The sequence below is a fragment of the Dioscorea cayenensis genome, unplaced genomic scaffold (genome assembly GCF_009730915.1).
Source record: "Dioscorea cayenensis subsp. rotundata cultivar TDr96_F1 unplaced genomic scaffold, TDr96_F1_v2_PseudoChromosome.rev07_lg8_w22 25.fasta BLBR01000625.1, whole genome shotgun sequence".
NCBI classification, from domain to species: domain Eukaryota; kingdom Viridiplantae; phylum Streptophyta; class Magnoliopsida; order Dioscoreales; family Dioscoreaceae; genus Dioscorea; species Dioscorea cayenensis.
This window is the reverse complement of record NW_024087016.1, coordinates 46,571-61,561: the sequence shown is the minus strand read 5'-3', so window position 1 is coordinate 61,561 and position 14,991 is coordinate 46,571. Positions and strand designations below refer to the sequence as shown.

Here is a 14,991-nt window from a genome sequence, read left to right as displayed (position 1 = left end):
TGCTTCTTGGATGCGAGATCAGATCATCTACAACGGGTTGAATTATGCAACTCATTAATTAATTGATGCCGCAGCGGGTGGATCTCTTAGTAACAAGTACCCCGATGAGGTCGAGCAACTCCTTGAATCAATGGCAAGCAATGAGTTTCATTGGGCCTCAAGAGGTGTACCACAAAAAGTGGCCAGAATTTATGAAATCAATGCTAATGATGCTCTTGTCAAAAGGTTGATGTGTTATCTCGAAAGCTAGACATGCTCATTGGTAGTAGCTCGAAGTCAGAGTCGGTGATGAGTTGTAGCACTTGTGGTGGAGGGCATGGAGTCACCCAATGTCCTATTGCTAGTTCCTTCGTCGCCCCAATTGAGAATGTTGATTATATTGGGGGAGAAAGGCCACAAGGGAATTACCACCCAAACCTTTCATGGAATCAGGAGAAACAACAAAAGTTGCACCACCTCCACAAGGTTCCCAAATGCAACAATCAATTTTGGAGAAGAGGTTCACTACTTAAGATGTGCTCGCCAAGTTCATGATTAATACTGAATCAACCTTCAAACAAGGAGAATCGGAGACTCTATTTAAAGCTTATGAGAGATTCAAAGACCTTCTTCGAAGATGTCCCCATCATGCCTTTACTTCTTGGATGCGGGTTCAGATCATCTACAATTGGTTGAATTATGCAACTCGTTAATTAATTGATGCCACAGCGAGTGGATCTCTTAGTAACAAGTACCCCAATAAGGCTGATCAACTCCTTGAATCAATGGGAAGCAATGAGTATCATTGGGCCTCAAGAGGTCCACCACAAAAAAGGGCCGGTATTTATGAAGTCAATGCTAATGATGCTCTTTCCGCAAAGGTTGATGTGTCTTCGCATTTGAACCTTAGCAAGATTTCCTCCAAATTAATGGATTATGACCCACATTGGCTTCTTCCTCTCATAATCACCCTCACAACCCTACCTGCATGAAAGTAACATAAATACACCCATATTAGCATTAAAACCCAAGAAAAGTAATGCTCAATACAAGGGAAGAACACTTCGTATTCTTATCGCGTAAGCACTTATCAAACTCCCCACACTTAAGCTTTTGCTTGTCCTCAAGCAAAGATAAAAACATTATATGCATAGATGAAGGAAACATTGGAAGTGCTTGGCCTTAGGTTCACCAAAGCATGCAAAGGGAGCATTCTACAAGTAAGGAAAATTTCAACACTAAATACGAAAAATCAATGCTCTAGCTAAAAACTTGAATAAAAAAGGACGACAAACCCGAAATCGTGTAAGTGTGTGAACTCACTCAAAACAACCCAAAGTATAATCCTCACTATTCTAAGTACAAGGGACTTATTTATCTACAAAATGTAACAAAAATTTCAAAAATGGTATGAGCTTCACACATCCTCTAAGTGGCCCTTTCCAAAGCAGCCGCTAAGGTGGCTTTCACACTTTCGAAGTGGTAGCTCTTTCTACCGGAGTGGTAGCTTTCACTCATCCTATGAGGTAGCCCTTTCTCTCATTAGCGCATAACTAGTATCGGACTTATGAGAGTATTTTCATACTTCATAGGTGGTAGCTCTTTCAACCCAACAAGCACAAATAAAGAATAAAACTATTTTGTTCCTTCTTTTCATTTTTTCCCATTTTTTCATAATTAGCACAAGAAACAACTATAACTAGTCACTTATACATCAAACATGAGTTTCCAAATGAGTTCAAAGAGTGAGTAGTACAATGAGTGTCAATCGGGCAAAAATTCCTAGAAATTCAGGCAAAACCTAGAGCATGAAAACATTCAATGTTAAAAAAAATCTCCTAAACTCAAGAATACAATCAATACAACTAAGGTGAAGCGCCATTGACTATGTGAGCATGTATATCAATCAAAACTACTATAAAAGAGATGTGTGCACTATGAAACTCCCCCTCCTCCAGCACTTAAGTTGTACATTGCCCCAATGTACACATGCAAGTTCATTAATAATGTAAATCAATTAAATTCAGATGTTGGAGAAGCAATCAAAACAATACTCCCCTTACTCGTAGTTTTGCATTTGATGGAGCTAAGTCCTTGGGAATGTTGTTCCAATAGGTTATGAAGCTCACACGGCCAATTGCTGAAACACCTTGGCCATGCCCATGACAAAGTCTCAATTCCCATGATGATAACACCATCTGCATGTATACACGATTGGTTTCAGTGAAGCTCAATAAAAACAAAAAATAACTCAAGTATATAAAAGATAAGACAATGAATACAACTTGAGATACAAAATGAAAATAAACTCAGAAGGAAAGTTCTTTCTGAGTATACAAGTCCAAAATAAAATGCGGAAGTAAAAGACGAGGAAAATAAAATCAAGTGTCGATGCCATCCTCTGGCTCTGCTGATGAAGTACATGGTGGGTCAATTGGTGCTGGAATAGCGGATGGTGATACCAGAGAAGCTGAGGGGGCCTGAGGAGTCCTCAGCCATATGACATATGATGAGCCGACGTCTCGCTCTATGATCTGCTGTAATGTGTCCAAACATGCCGTAAACTCTGTATACTATGTGGCCTGCGTAGCCCTAATATCGGCAATCTCTACTCGGGCCTCTGCTACTTCTATCTGTATCATCCCCCACAGTGCACTCGAGCCTCTCAAAATTATCATGGGCTTGAGATGGTGTAAACATGCGCACGGGGGTGGCTCCTCTGTCACTGGAGTCGGCTCGGTCTCCATAGGTGCTGACTGAGGCTCAGGGGCAGGCTGGGAAGCCTCGGCATCATCACCCTCCTCCTTGCCTATCTTTGGGCCTATAAAACCAGAGCATAAACCCCCGTGCGAACCCTGCAAACCCTGCCCATATATCTCATCATCTCCAGGCTCAGGAGTACAGGTATACTTGTTTTCTCGGCCCCATGAATCGCGCCCTTGAGACCCATGGCCATAACTAGTATCGTAATGTATGGCCCGAGAAGATCACTCCCAATCTAGCATAGTGGCCCTGATGTCGAATATAATCAGCGACGATGTGCCCTAGATGGATCGGTATGGGTTGCATCATCAAATACAAGTATAGAAGCTCCTGCCGGCTCACCACGGCCATTCACCGACCTGCTCATGATGGCATGTAGATATCGGTACGCAGGTCGGGAAAGGCACGTGGCCTTGGACATCACCGGCTCATACTGGCCCTGCCCACATAATGCTCTGTAAGCTTTCTGTGGGGTCAGAGCTCCAGGATAATCTGTAAATACCTCCTCGTACAAGCTGAGCTGAACTGAGAACTGAGTGATACTCAAACTATAGTGATGTCCAAGTGCTCTGAGCTGAACAGTGTCAAGGTCATCGAATTTTGCATAGGATCTGTCGAACTAGAATGACGATAGAACCTCCAGTGTAAGCTCCTAAATGGCTGGCTCTCTAATTTACAACAACTACCACCAACCACCCACCGACGCGAGATCCTTAATCTCATCGTTGAACTCGTCTCCCTGCCATAAATCTCTTAGTATGTTTGTGTCTAAGAACCGAGTTTGTTCGAACCGAAGTCTCGACATACGCTCGAACCGAGCCTGGTGCTCGGGAATGGTGAATCTCATGCTCTCAGACTCAGGAGACGACTCTCGTGGTCACTTATCAGCTTTCTTCTTTGACCGAGGTGCCATAATCTGCAAAAAATGAAAGAGAATCGATCAAACAAGTTAATTAAACATAGCTGCAGAAATCCACATGGTTGTGCGGAATTTCAGCACGGCCGTGTGGATCCACGGGGCGTGAACAAACACACGGCCACACCTCAAACTCCAGAAATGCACAATTATAATGCTTCTACTTTGTTCTAAATATAAATAAACATTCTAATTGAAGAAAGGAAGCATTATTGCTTAGTTTCATCGATGAAAATCATGAATTTGTGTAGGAAATCAAAGATAGGTGATTGCTTAGCCGCAAGTGTACGGGATCGCCAAGTAATACCTCGCATGAAGACACGAGGATCATATTCCACTAAATGTAATTAAAGCAAAAACGAGATTATGACCAAGCTAAGGATATCCTATTACTCCTTCTCGAGCTATTATCTAGCCTAAGATCTCATGTGATGGATTTTTATTCTACTAAATGTAATTAAAGCAAAAACGAGATTATGACCAAATTAGAGAGAACAAGCAATAAGCAAGCAAGAAAATCAATGAGATGCAATGGCCTATGGATGAGGATCCCCTTGAAGGGTTATCATGCAACATCGATGATGATCTAAATATGCAAGGGTAAAATTGACCATGAGATTCCCAGATTAGGACAACCCCAATTTCTTGGCGATTGAACCCTAATCCCATACGAACATAGATAGGAATTTCTTCCAAATCTACATTGCTACGATTGCATTGAGTACGAGGAAATCTCACTTAGGATTAAACCTACTCTTCTTCGGATTAAACCTACATGGAGGGCTACCAAACACCCGATTTCTCGGCGTGATGATACAAGCATCTCCTTTTAATCCATTCATGACCTAATACATGCGAGCAAGTTACATCTACATGCATCACTCATAAAAGAGCTACGGATTTCTCCTTAGTGTAGCACTTAGCATGAAAACAATGGATTAAATCTCAAAATTACCCAAGCATGGAATTAACAAGTTATCATCCAACATACATGATAAAACCCCCCAAGGTTCACCAACACCCGGTGGCCTTGGGGGTCTAGTGTGTCATCATCCCACAACAAGAAATACAAACAAGCAAAACATGAAACAAAAGCATAAATGACACTCCCTAGATGAAATGGTGGAGGAGGAGGTGAAGAATGTGCCGAATGACGCTTTCCCTACCAAAGGAGTGCCAAATGACGCTTCCTCTAGCCGCGGGTCTCCTTCCTTCAAATCGTGGTAAATCGCCCCTTGAATGATGTTGCCTTCTTGCCTTGAGACTCTTGGACCTTGGGCTTGGATGATTTTCTAGCTTCCTTGCCCTTCTTCTCCTTCCCAAAGTCGCCACAAACCTCTCCAATGTCTCCCCAAAATATGCCCAAAAAAAGGTCTAACAAAAGGTTCCTTGTTCTGCCCTAAAAGTTGGTATTTATACCCTCCGAGGCATACGAGTCATATGGGGGTCGTATGGGGATCGTATAGCACTCAAAAACCCTAGATTCGCGATCCATACGGGTGCATACGGCCTCCATACGGCCCCGTATACTGGGTAGTATCAAAATCTGGGCAGACACTCCAAATCATTCCGCTGCTACAGTGTATACGGCCCCCATACTGGGCAGTATGGGGGTAGTATGAAATTCCCGTTTTCTTCTATTTTCGCCCAAATGATACCTTCTTGTTCTCCATGGCTTCCTTATGCCCTACAAAGCAAATAGTAGACAATTAAGCGCAAAACGGGCATCAAACCTCACAAAATACATCCAAAGTGAATACGATATATATATATATGAAAACACCTGCATTTAGACACTTATCAATAGGGCTTACTGTCGAGTTTAGATGAGAAAGCTTTGAAAACGGCTGGAAAAATAAGCAAAATCCTTCCAAATAGGGATACGAGGTCGGGAAACAATATAGGAGTGTTCTTAGACAAATGGAGGATATGAGGGTGAAGAGAAACGAGAATCCTCACAGGGGCAGATGCACACCCCATGCGTCTCCACAGGAAAGCCTCACATGTATGCAGAAATTACCCACGCCCGTGCGTCTTCACAGGAAAGCCTCACAGGGGCAGATGCACTCCCCTGTGCACTCTAGGGAAAACACTCACTGCCTCTGAACACAAATACACGACCATGTGGGAAATACCCACGCCCGTTCTCCCAGCCCACAGGGCCAGCTGCACGCCCCTGTGGCATTTCTGGACATCCAAGAAAAATTACTAAGTGTTCCACACGCCCGTGCGGAAATTCTGCATGGGTGTGGACATTCACAGGCCCAACACACAGGGTCAAGCGCACGCCCCTGTGTCTTCTCGGGATGGAGAGAGCTCCTCTGCAGAGATTCACACAGGCGTGCAGAAATTACCCACGCCCGTGCGATTTTCACAAGGTCGCCCAAAGGGGCGAGTCCAAGCCCCTGTGTGCTCTCGGGATAATCTGCCAATCTCTGCAGGAGTTCACACGCCCGTGCGGAAATTACCCACAGGCGTGCAAGAATCGCATGGTCATTCATAGTGGCAAGTCCACTCCCCTGTGAATTCTCTAGATGAGCTCGCAATGAAATTCACCAGGGCAGTGGAAATTCCGCATCGCCCGTGCGTTTCTCGGATGCCTTAGAAAAATTATGCAGGCTCTACAGAAAATTTCTGAACATGTTTACACACTTAGAGCCTGCCCTAATATGCAAATTTTACTAGTGAAAAACATGAAAAATGGCTCAACCGAGCCAACTTCGCTAAATCCACGTGAAAACACACTATGACAATTCAAAACCCGCAATAAAACCGTAGCACAAGTATATCAAAATCAAGACACCAACACTCAACACTTTATTCATGCACACACTAAATTACTAAACCATGAAAACAGTAAACACTTGGGTTGCCTCCCAAGAAGCGCTTGTTTAACGTTACTTAGCTTGACGTACCTTGTCTTATCTCATGGGGCTTCATAGATGAAAGTTGCCCTCTTGCCCATGGCTTGGAAGCATGACGAGCAAAATCTCTTGAGGATAGAGGGTGAATTATCGTGCTTGGGACCGCCTAGCAATGATTCACCCAGTTTGTTCGGTGCACGCACGTCTCCAACAGCCTTGGAGCGTTTTCGGTGGCGTCTCCTAGCCCTCTTCAATTTCTGGAGCACCTTCTTCAAGATCCCCGGGGTAGATGGTACTTCTTTCGTCGAACCAAGCATCATTTCTTCTTCAGTGTCCTCCTCTTGGTCGAACAAGCCTTTGTATGGATCTAGATTGAACCATTCTTGCATGTATTCATCAACAATTTCATCAGTAGCATCTAGGAAATACAAAGTATCATCGAAATCAAGAGAATGCTGCATGGCTTTAGTAAGGCGGTATTTGAGCTTGTCATCTCCGACTCTAAATGTCAGCTCTCCACCGTCCATGTCAATCAAGGCTTTGGAAGTCTGCAAAAATGGCCTCCCAAGTATCAAGGGTACATCCGCATCCTCATCGAACAAGCCTTTGTATGGATCTAGATTGAACAATTCTTGCATGTATTCATCAACAATTTCATCAGTAGCATCTAGAAAATACAAAGTATCATCGAAATCAAGAGAATGTTGCATGGCTTTAGTAAGGCAGTATGTGAGCTTGTCATCTCCGACTCTAAATGTCAGCTCTCAACCGTCCATGTCAATCAAGGCTTTGGAAGTCTGCAAAAATGGCCTCCCAAGTATCAAGGGTACATCCGCATCCTCATCGACATCTAGCACTATGAAGTCAACCGGAAAAAATGTACTTGTCCACTTTGACAAGCATGTCTTCGATGATGGCCCTCAGATATCTCACCGTTCGAACCGCCAATTGCAAAGTCATCCGAGTAGGCCTAGGCTCGCACAAGCCTAGCTTTTGAAAGAAGGTGTATCGCATGACGTTGATATTGGCCCCTGAGTCCGCCAATGCCATTTCTTCACCTAGATTGCCAATATTACACGGAAAGATGAAGCTTCCTGGGTTTTTCTTCTTGTTCGGCATGTTATTTTGCAAAACCGCCGAGCAAGATGCATCTAAAATCACTGAATCACTCTCCTCTGACTTCTTCTTGTTGGTCAACAAGTCTTTCAAGAATTTTGCAAACTTAGGCATATGGGCCAATGCCTCAACAAAAGGAATGTTGATGTGGAGTTGCTTGAACAAACTCAGGAACTTTTTGTACTGTTCATCCCCTTGGTTATTCTTCAATCTAGAAGGATAAGGGATTCTTGGCTTTAAAGATGGCAGTGCCACCTCTTTCTCTTTGCTTGCTCCTTTCTCAACCTCTATAATCTCGGGTGCATGTTCATTGGGTTTCTCACTCGGAAGCTTACCCTCAACCTCAGGACCACTTCTCAAAGTGATAGCCTTCACATGCTCTCTAGGATTGGTCTCGGTATTTCTTGGTAAGCTTCCTTGTGGTCTCTCCGATAGAGACTTCACAATTTGCCCCACTTGATTCTCAAGATTAGGCAAAGAGGCGGTGTGATTATGAAGTGTAGCCTCAACTGATTGGAACCTTGTATCAGATGATTGCACAAACCTGAAAAAGGCCTTCTCCAAATCGTTCATTCGGGTCTCCAAACCTGAAACTCGGTTCTCCATGTTTGGGGCTTGTTGTTGGAAACCCGGTGGCCCTATGGCCTTTTGCGGACCTTGGTTGCTCCACGAGAAATTGGTATAACTCTTCCAACCCGGATTATAGGTATTGTTGTATGGGTTTCCTTGATTCCTCATGCCATTACCCACAAAATTGACGTTCTCAACTGAAGATGCATCACCAATAGATATCGGGCAATCGGAGGAAGCATGTCCTCCACCACACCCAGTGCAAGTAATCATGGCCGCCACTATATTCAAAGTTAGAAGATCTAATTTCTTACTCAATGATTCTACTTGAGCTGCCAACGAAGTCACTGCATCTATCTCATGGAGACCGGCCACCTTCTTCTTCTCCCTAGCATTTCATTGGTAGTTATTTAACCCCATTTCTTCAATTAGTTGACGGGCATCACCGGTGGTCTTGGTACCTAAGGTACCTCCTGCTACTACATCCAAGAATTACCTTGTACTTGGATTTAAACTGTTGTAAAAGGTCTGAACAATCATCCACTTCGGGAATCCATGTTGTGGGCACTTTCTCAAGAGCTCCTTGACCCTTTCCCACATCTCAAATAGAGACTCCAATACCAACTGTACAAAGAACGAGATCTCATTATACTTCCTAATTGATGCAACAATGAGTTATGGAAATCCCTAATTACATGATCCCAAATCTAAGACCAACCATGCCTAACCCTATACATGTCCCGGAAGAGAGATTGAATAACCTCTCAACCTCGCACTCGCATAGAATTGCAATGAGCTCTAGGGATTCCTAGTGATAAACCCTATTCCTATGTATAGATCTAACCCTTTGGTCCAGGTGGAAGATCCCTAGCCACAATTAAGCCATAGGTGCTAAAATCACTTCAACGCTTCACTCCGTTGCACACGTAACTATGCCCCAGCGGAAGGTCATCCCTTAGCCCGTTCACTCTACTATGGCAGCAAAGAACTCTTGGAATGTGGAGGTAGGATTGATCACATTGGAGGAGAAAGGGGACGCTCTGCTACCTCTCAACTCACCCTCTCAACCCTCTCCAATCTAGCTTTGTCCAAGTCTCATGGTGTGTCACTCACTCTCAAGAGTTACCAATAATAACTCTAAACCCTAGTGTCACTCTAGAGAAGTATTCATACAATCAAGTCTCCAAGATTGGAACTCGCAATAAACATCAATTAATTGAAAGCATAATAAACAGATTCGATTAAACGAATACATCCTAGGGTTCACAAATACCCAAGTACCCACTAGGGTTTTAGTTCTCCATGGAGCTAGATACAATTAATGAAATCGAATGTAAAAACAAAGCATCCATTAAAAACCCCCTCGTTAGTCATGGTGATGGTCTTGTGGAGCGTCCTCTACTCATCGCAAGGGTCCCTTTGTCCAGCCTAGGATACACATCGCCGGATCGGTACTAACGAAAGCTCTCTCACTAACCTTCTTCCAAACTACGCGCCATGTCAGAGCCGTACAACCTTTCCAAAGCCCTACCCAAAACCTCTCAAAACTCTAGCTGTCGCATTCTCTCAAGTAATGGAAAAGATGGAGAAAAGAATGCTGAAATCGGGGTTGAAATCGGCTTTCAAAGGGCTGGAATCGGGAATCCACATGCCCATGTGGGCGCCCCTGTTGATTTTTCATACGGGCGTGTGAAATTTCCACACGCCCGTGTGGATTCTTTGGTTTCCTGTTTCCTAGGCCGGCTGTAAATAGTACTAATATAGTGTTTTTGCTACAGTATTTTCTACAATACCCTGCTTCCCGAATCCATACTTTCATCGAGGTAACGCAAACGTGAACACATTTACGTCGTAGATCGTCTTACTTCTTTAATAACGGACATGTTGGTGAAGATCTTGTTCTATATGCACAAGTCAGAATACTTGAATGTGGCTGCCTTTGTGCCCCTCCAAATAGTTGTGCTAACTCGGGTACGAGGCGGTTGGCACACATTCCTGCATCGAGAACCCGACCTATGTTTTTGCATCTGAACCTTAGCAAGGTTTTCTCCAAATTAGTGCATTACGACCCACATTGGCTTTTTCCTCTCATAATCGGCCTCACAACCCTACTTGCATGAAAGTAACATAAATACACCCATATTACCGGTCAAACACTAGAAAAGTAATGCTCAACACAAGGAAAGAACATTTCATATTCTTATCACATAAACACTTATCAAGTGCCCCCTAAAAACACTCCCTAATCCACTTTTCATCGAGGTAACATAAACAGGCACACGTTTATAATGTAGATCTCATTGCTTCTTCAATAAACGGGTTCATTGGTGAAGATCTTGCTATCATTGCACAAGTTCGGATACGCAAATGTGACTGCCTTCGTGCTCCTCCAACTCATTGAAATAACTTGAATACATGGAGGTTGGCACATATTCATGAATCTTAGAGCCCCACTTGTGTCTTCGTGTTTGTTGCATCCAAGATTCCACCAAATAGTGCATTCATGATCTACTTTTGGCTTCTTTTGTTAATACTTACCTTAACAAACCTACATGCGCCAAAGAACACAAATACACATGTATTAGGCTATTAGCGCTTAAAATTGATATAAGTCATGCTCATCATAAGGAAAGAATACTTTGCATTCTAAACACACAAGCACTTATCACATGACATTGATACTAGCCCCTAAATCTGCTAATGCCATCTCTTCACCCATATTACCAACGCTGTACGGAATAACAAAGCTTCTGGGGTCTTTCTTCTTGTTTGGCATATTCTTTTGCAAACCTACCGAACAAGAGGCATCTAAGATCACCAATGTACTCTCCTCCAACTTCCCTTTGTTGGTCAAAGATCCTTTAAAAACTTTGCATACTAAGGCATTTGGGACAACACCTCCACAAAAAGAATGCTGATGTGCAATTGCTTAAATAGACCCAAGAACTTCTTGTATTGCTCATCATTTTGGTCATTCTTCAATCTCAAAGGATAAGGGATTCTTGGCTTGTAAGGCAGGGTTGCCACCTCTTTCTCCTTGTCTGCTCTCTCCTCAACCTTGACGACCTCAGGTTCTTCAACATTGGTCTTTTCATTTGGAAGCCTATCCTTAACCAGCACAACTTGTGAATGTGGCTATCCTTGGTGAAGTCAATGTATCCAATTTCTTGCTTAATCCTTTACTTTGGCTGCCAAGGATGTAACAACATCAATTTCAAAGAGTCCGGCCACTTTCTTCCTTTCTCTTGAATTCTATTGGTAGCTTTTCAAACCCATTTCTTCAATCAATTACCGGGCTTATTCGAGGGGCTTGTTCCCTATTGTAACCCCTGTGGCAGCATCTAGAAGATGTTTGTTGCTTGAACTCAACCATTATAAAATGTATTAATGATCATCCACTCGGAGAACCCATGTTGTGGACACTTCCACAAAAAGTCCTTGAATCGTTCCCAAGTCTCAAACAAAGTTTCAAGTTCCATCTGAACAAATGAAGATTTCTCATTACGAAGCTTTGCCGATTCTCCCGGAGGGAAGTACCTTACAAGGAAAGCTCGACCATTTCGTTCCATGTTGTGATGGAAGCACTTGGCAATGAATGAAGCCACTGTTTGCCCATTCCTTTCAAAGAGAATGGGAAAGCTCTCAAGAGAATTGCATCATCAGAAACCCCATTGATCTTCAACATGTCATACACTTCAATAAAGTTCTTGATATGATTGTTCAGGTCTTCATCGGCCAACCCATTAAATTGTGCAGACTGTTGGACCATCTTAATAAAGACTGGCTTCGACTCAAAATTCTGGGCTACTACCGGTGGCCTCACAATGCTCGATTGTGTCAAATGAATAATTGGTCTAACAAAATTTGAAAGAGTTTTTTGTTGGTCCTCTTGTTTAGCTATGTTTTTAGATCCTTCACTTTCTATCTCAACTGAATGATTTTGTTCTTGCGCAGGCTCTTTACCCCTTCTACGAAGTGTTCATTCAAGTTCAGGATCTCCTTTAACCAATGTCGAAGGGTTCCGGAGGGTCATAACCTAGACCTTCTACAAAAGAAAGTAAAATAAATCAGAATGATGATAGAATAACCAAGTGTGAAATAGAGAAAATGATGAATAGCTAAAATAGTGGAGTGTAAAATGTTTCTAATATACCTACTGCCCAGCAATAGCACCAAAAACTTGACACAGTCCTTGCGTGTGACACGCAAGTGCATGGGTTTGTCGAATAGTAATACCCCGGTCAGTGGGTAGTTGAATCTACAGGGAATAGAAATCAGAAACACAAAGATTACTACTTAACTAAAGTGAGGATGAATCGATATTGGTGTGAACAAAATCAATATGAAAAGAACTAAAGAAAATAAGAAAGAGAGGCGCATTAAGATGAGAGGAAAGATAATCAATAGAAAGTTGGGCACTCAGACATTGCTCCCCATAGGATTATTGCTTCAAGTGCAAGACCAATCATTATGCCTCCTAACTGATGTCTAAAGAGTCGTGGAGATCCCTAAATACACGGTCCCAAAACTTAAGGTCAATCATGACTAACCCTACACTATGCCCGGTGGAGAAATCTCTCAGTCTCGACACCTCGCAGTGTGCTAGGTTGCTTTAGGTTCTAGGGATTCCAAGTGATAAACCCTATTCCCTAATTTAGATCTAACCCTTTTGTCCAGGAGAAAGACCCCTAATCAAAATTAAGCCCCAGATACTAAGGATTACTTCTATGTTTCACTCTGTTGCTTGCACAACTAAGACCCAGCGAAGATTGTTTCTTAGTACTTTACTCTATTGTGACCGTAAGGAACTCTTGGAACGTGGAGATAGGGTAAATCACAATGGTGGGGAAAGGGAATGCTTAGCTACCAATCGACTCACCCTCTCAACCCTCTCTAATCTAGCATTGTCTAACCCTCATGGTGTGTCACTCATTCACAAAGATTACCAAGATGGATTCTCAACCCTAGTGTCACTCTTATGGAAAAGAACACAACAAGCATTCAAGATTGGAACTCAATTAAAAACATCAATTAAGGAAAGCATAATAAAAGGTCAAAGACACAATATCATTCTAGAGTTTACAAGTCCAACCACCCATTAAGGGTTTTGCTCTCTGTGGAGCAAAATACAATCAACAATGAAATCAAAAGTAAAGAGCTGCAATCCATGAATAAAACCGCCTTGGTATTCATGTCGATGGTCTTGTGGAGTAGCCTCGGCCTCTTAAAAGGTTCCCTCGTCAACCCTAGGGCACACCTCGCCGAATAGATGCCAATGAAAGCTCCTCCCATAACTATCTTCCGACAGAGCGCGGTGTTGAAGGTTGTAGAATTACTCCAAAAACCTTGCCAAAGCCTCTCTAAACCATAGCCGCAGGCCTCTCCAAAGATGGAGAAAAGATGGAGAACAGATGGAGAAAAGGATCCCCAAATAGGTACAAGTCATGGCTTTATAAATGGTAGGAAACGGGAATCCACAGGGGTAAGTTGAATTTCCACACGCCCGTGTGAATTTTCACAAAATCTATTTTTGGCGGTCTGTAATAAGTAATTGATACAGTAAATTGTTGCATTATCTACTATAGTACTCTGCCAAAATACTCCCGAATCCACACTTTTCATCGAGGCAATAAAAATGGGCACACATCTATGTTGTAGATCGCATTGCATCTTAAAGTAAAAGCACATTTAATGGGAATCTTGCTAGTCTTGTACAAGTGACACATCTGTATATACATGTAAACCGCAAATGCACGGGTGTCGAAGTTATAATCCCAGATGAGTGGGTATCATATCCAAAGAGAGTAGTTAATAAAGACACTTAAATTGTTTCTTAACTAATGTGTAAGATAAATAGTGATAAGTGTGACAAAATATGAAATAATGAAAATAAAAGCAACAAGATAGAGAGCACATGTAAAGGAGAAGGTAAGGAAATTGATAAAGATAGGGTACCTGGATATTGATCAGCCTAGGACAATCGTTTCAAGTGCAAGAACCCTCTATTATACTTTTTAATTGATGCAACAATGAGTCATGGAAATCCTTAATTACATGATCCCAAATCTAAGGTCAACCATGCCTAACTCTATACATGTCTCGGAGGAGAGATTGAATAACCTCTCAACCTTGCACTCGCATAGAATTGCAATGAGCTCTAGGGATTAAAGGTAACAAACCCTATTCCTATGTATAGACCTAACCCTTTGGTCCAGGTGGAAGATCCCTAGCCACAATTAAGCCCTAGGTGCTAAAACCACGTCAACGCTTTACTCCGTTGCGCTCGCAACTAAGCCCCAGCAGAAAGTCATCTCTTACTCATTCACTCTACTATGGCCGCAAAGAACTCTTGGAATGTGGAGGTAGGATAGATCACACCGGAGAGGAAAGGGGGCGCTTTACTACCTCTCTACTCACCCTCTCAACCCTCTCGAATCTAGTTTTGTCTAACTCTCATAGTGTGTCACTCACTCTCAAGAATTACCAACAAGAACTCTCAACCCTAGTGTCACTCTAGGGGAGTATTCATACAATCAAATCTCCAAGATTGTAACTCACAATAAACATCAATTAATTGAAAGCATAATAAAGAGATTCAATGAAACTAATACATCCTAGGGTTCACAAATACCTAAGTACCTACTAGGGGTTTAGCTCTCCATGGAGCTAGATATAATCAATAAAATCGAATGTAAAAACAAAGCATGCAAAGAAAACCCCCTCGTTCGTAGTGGCGATGGTCTTGTGGAGAATCCTCTACTCAACGCAAGTGTCCCTATATCC

The 14,991-nt window shown here is 42.6% G+C and overlaps 1 non-coding gene across 1 annotated transcript; it reads left to right on the top strand.

The window, feature by feature from the left end:
- The first annotated feature begins 11,613 nt into the window (after nucleotides 1-11,613).
- LOC120254778 lies at nucleotides 11,614-11,720 on the top strand. The gene has a single exon (XR_005534739.1). It is a non-coding gene; the product is annotated as a small nucleolar RNA R71 (small nucleolar RNA).
- The last annotated feature ends 3,271 nt before the right edge of the window (nucleotides 11,721-14,991 follow it).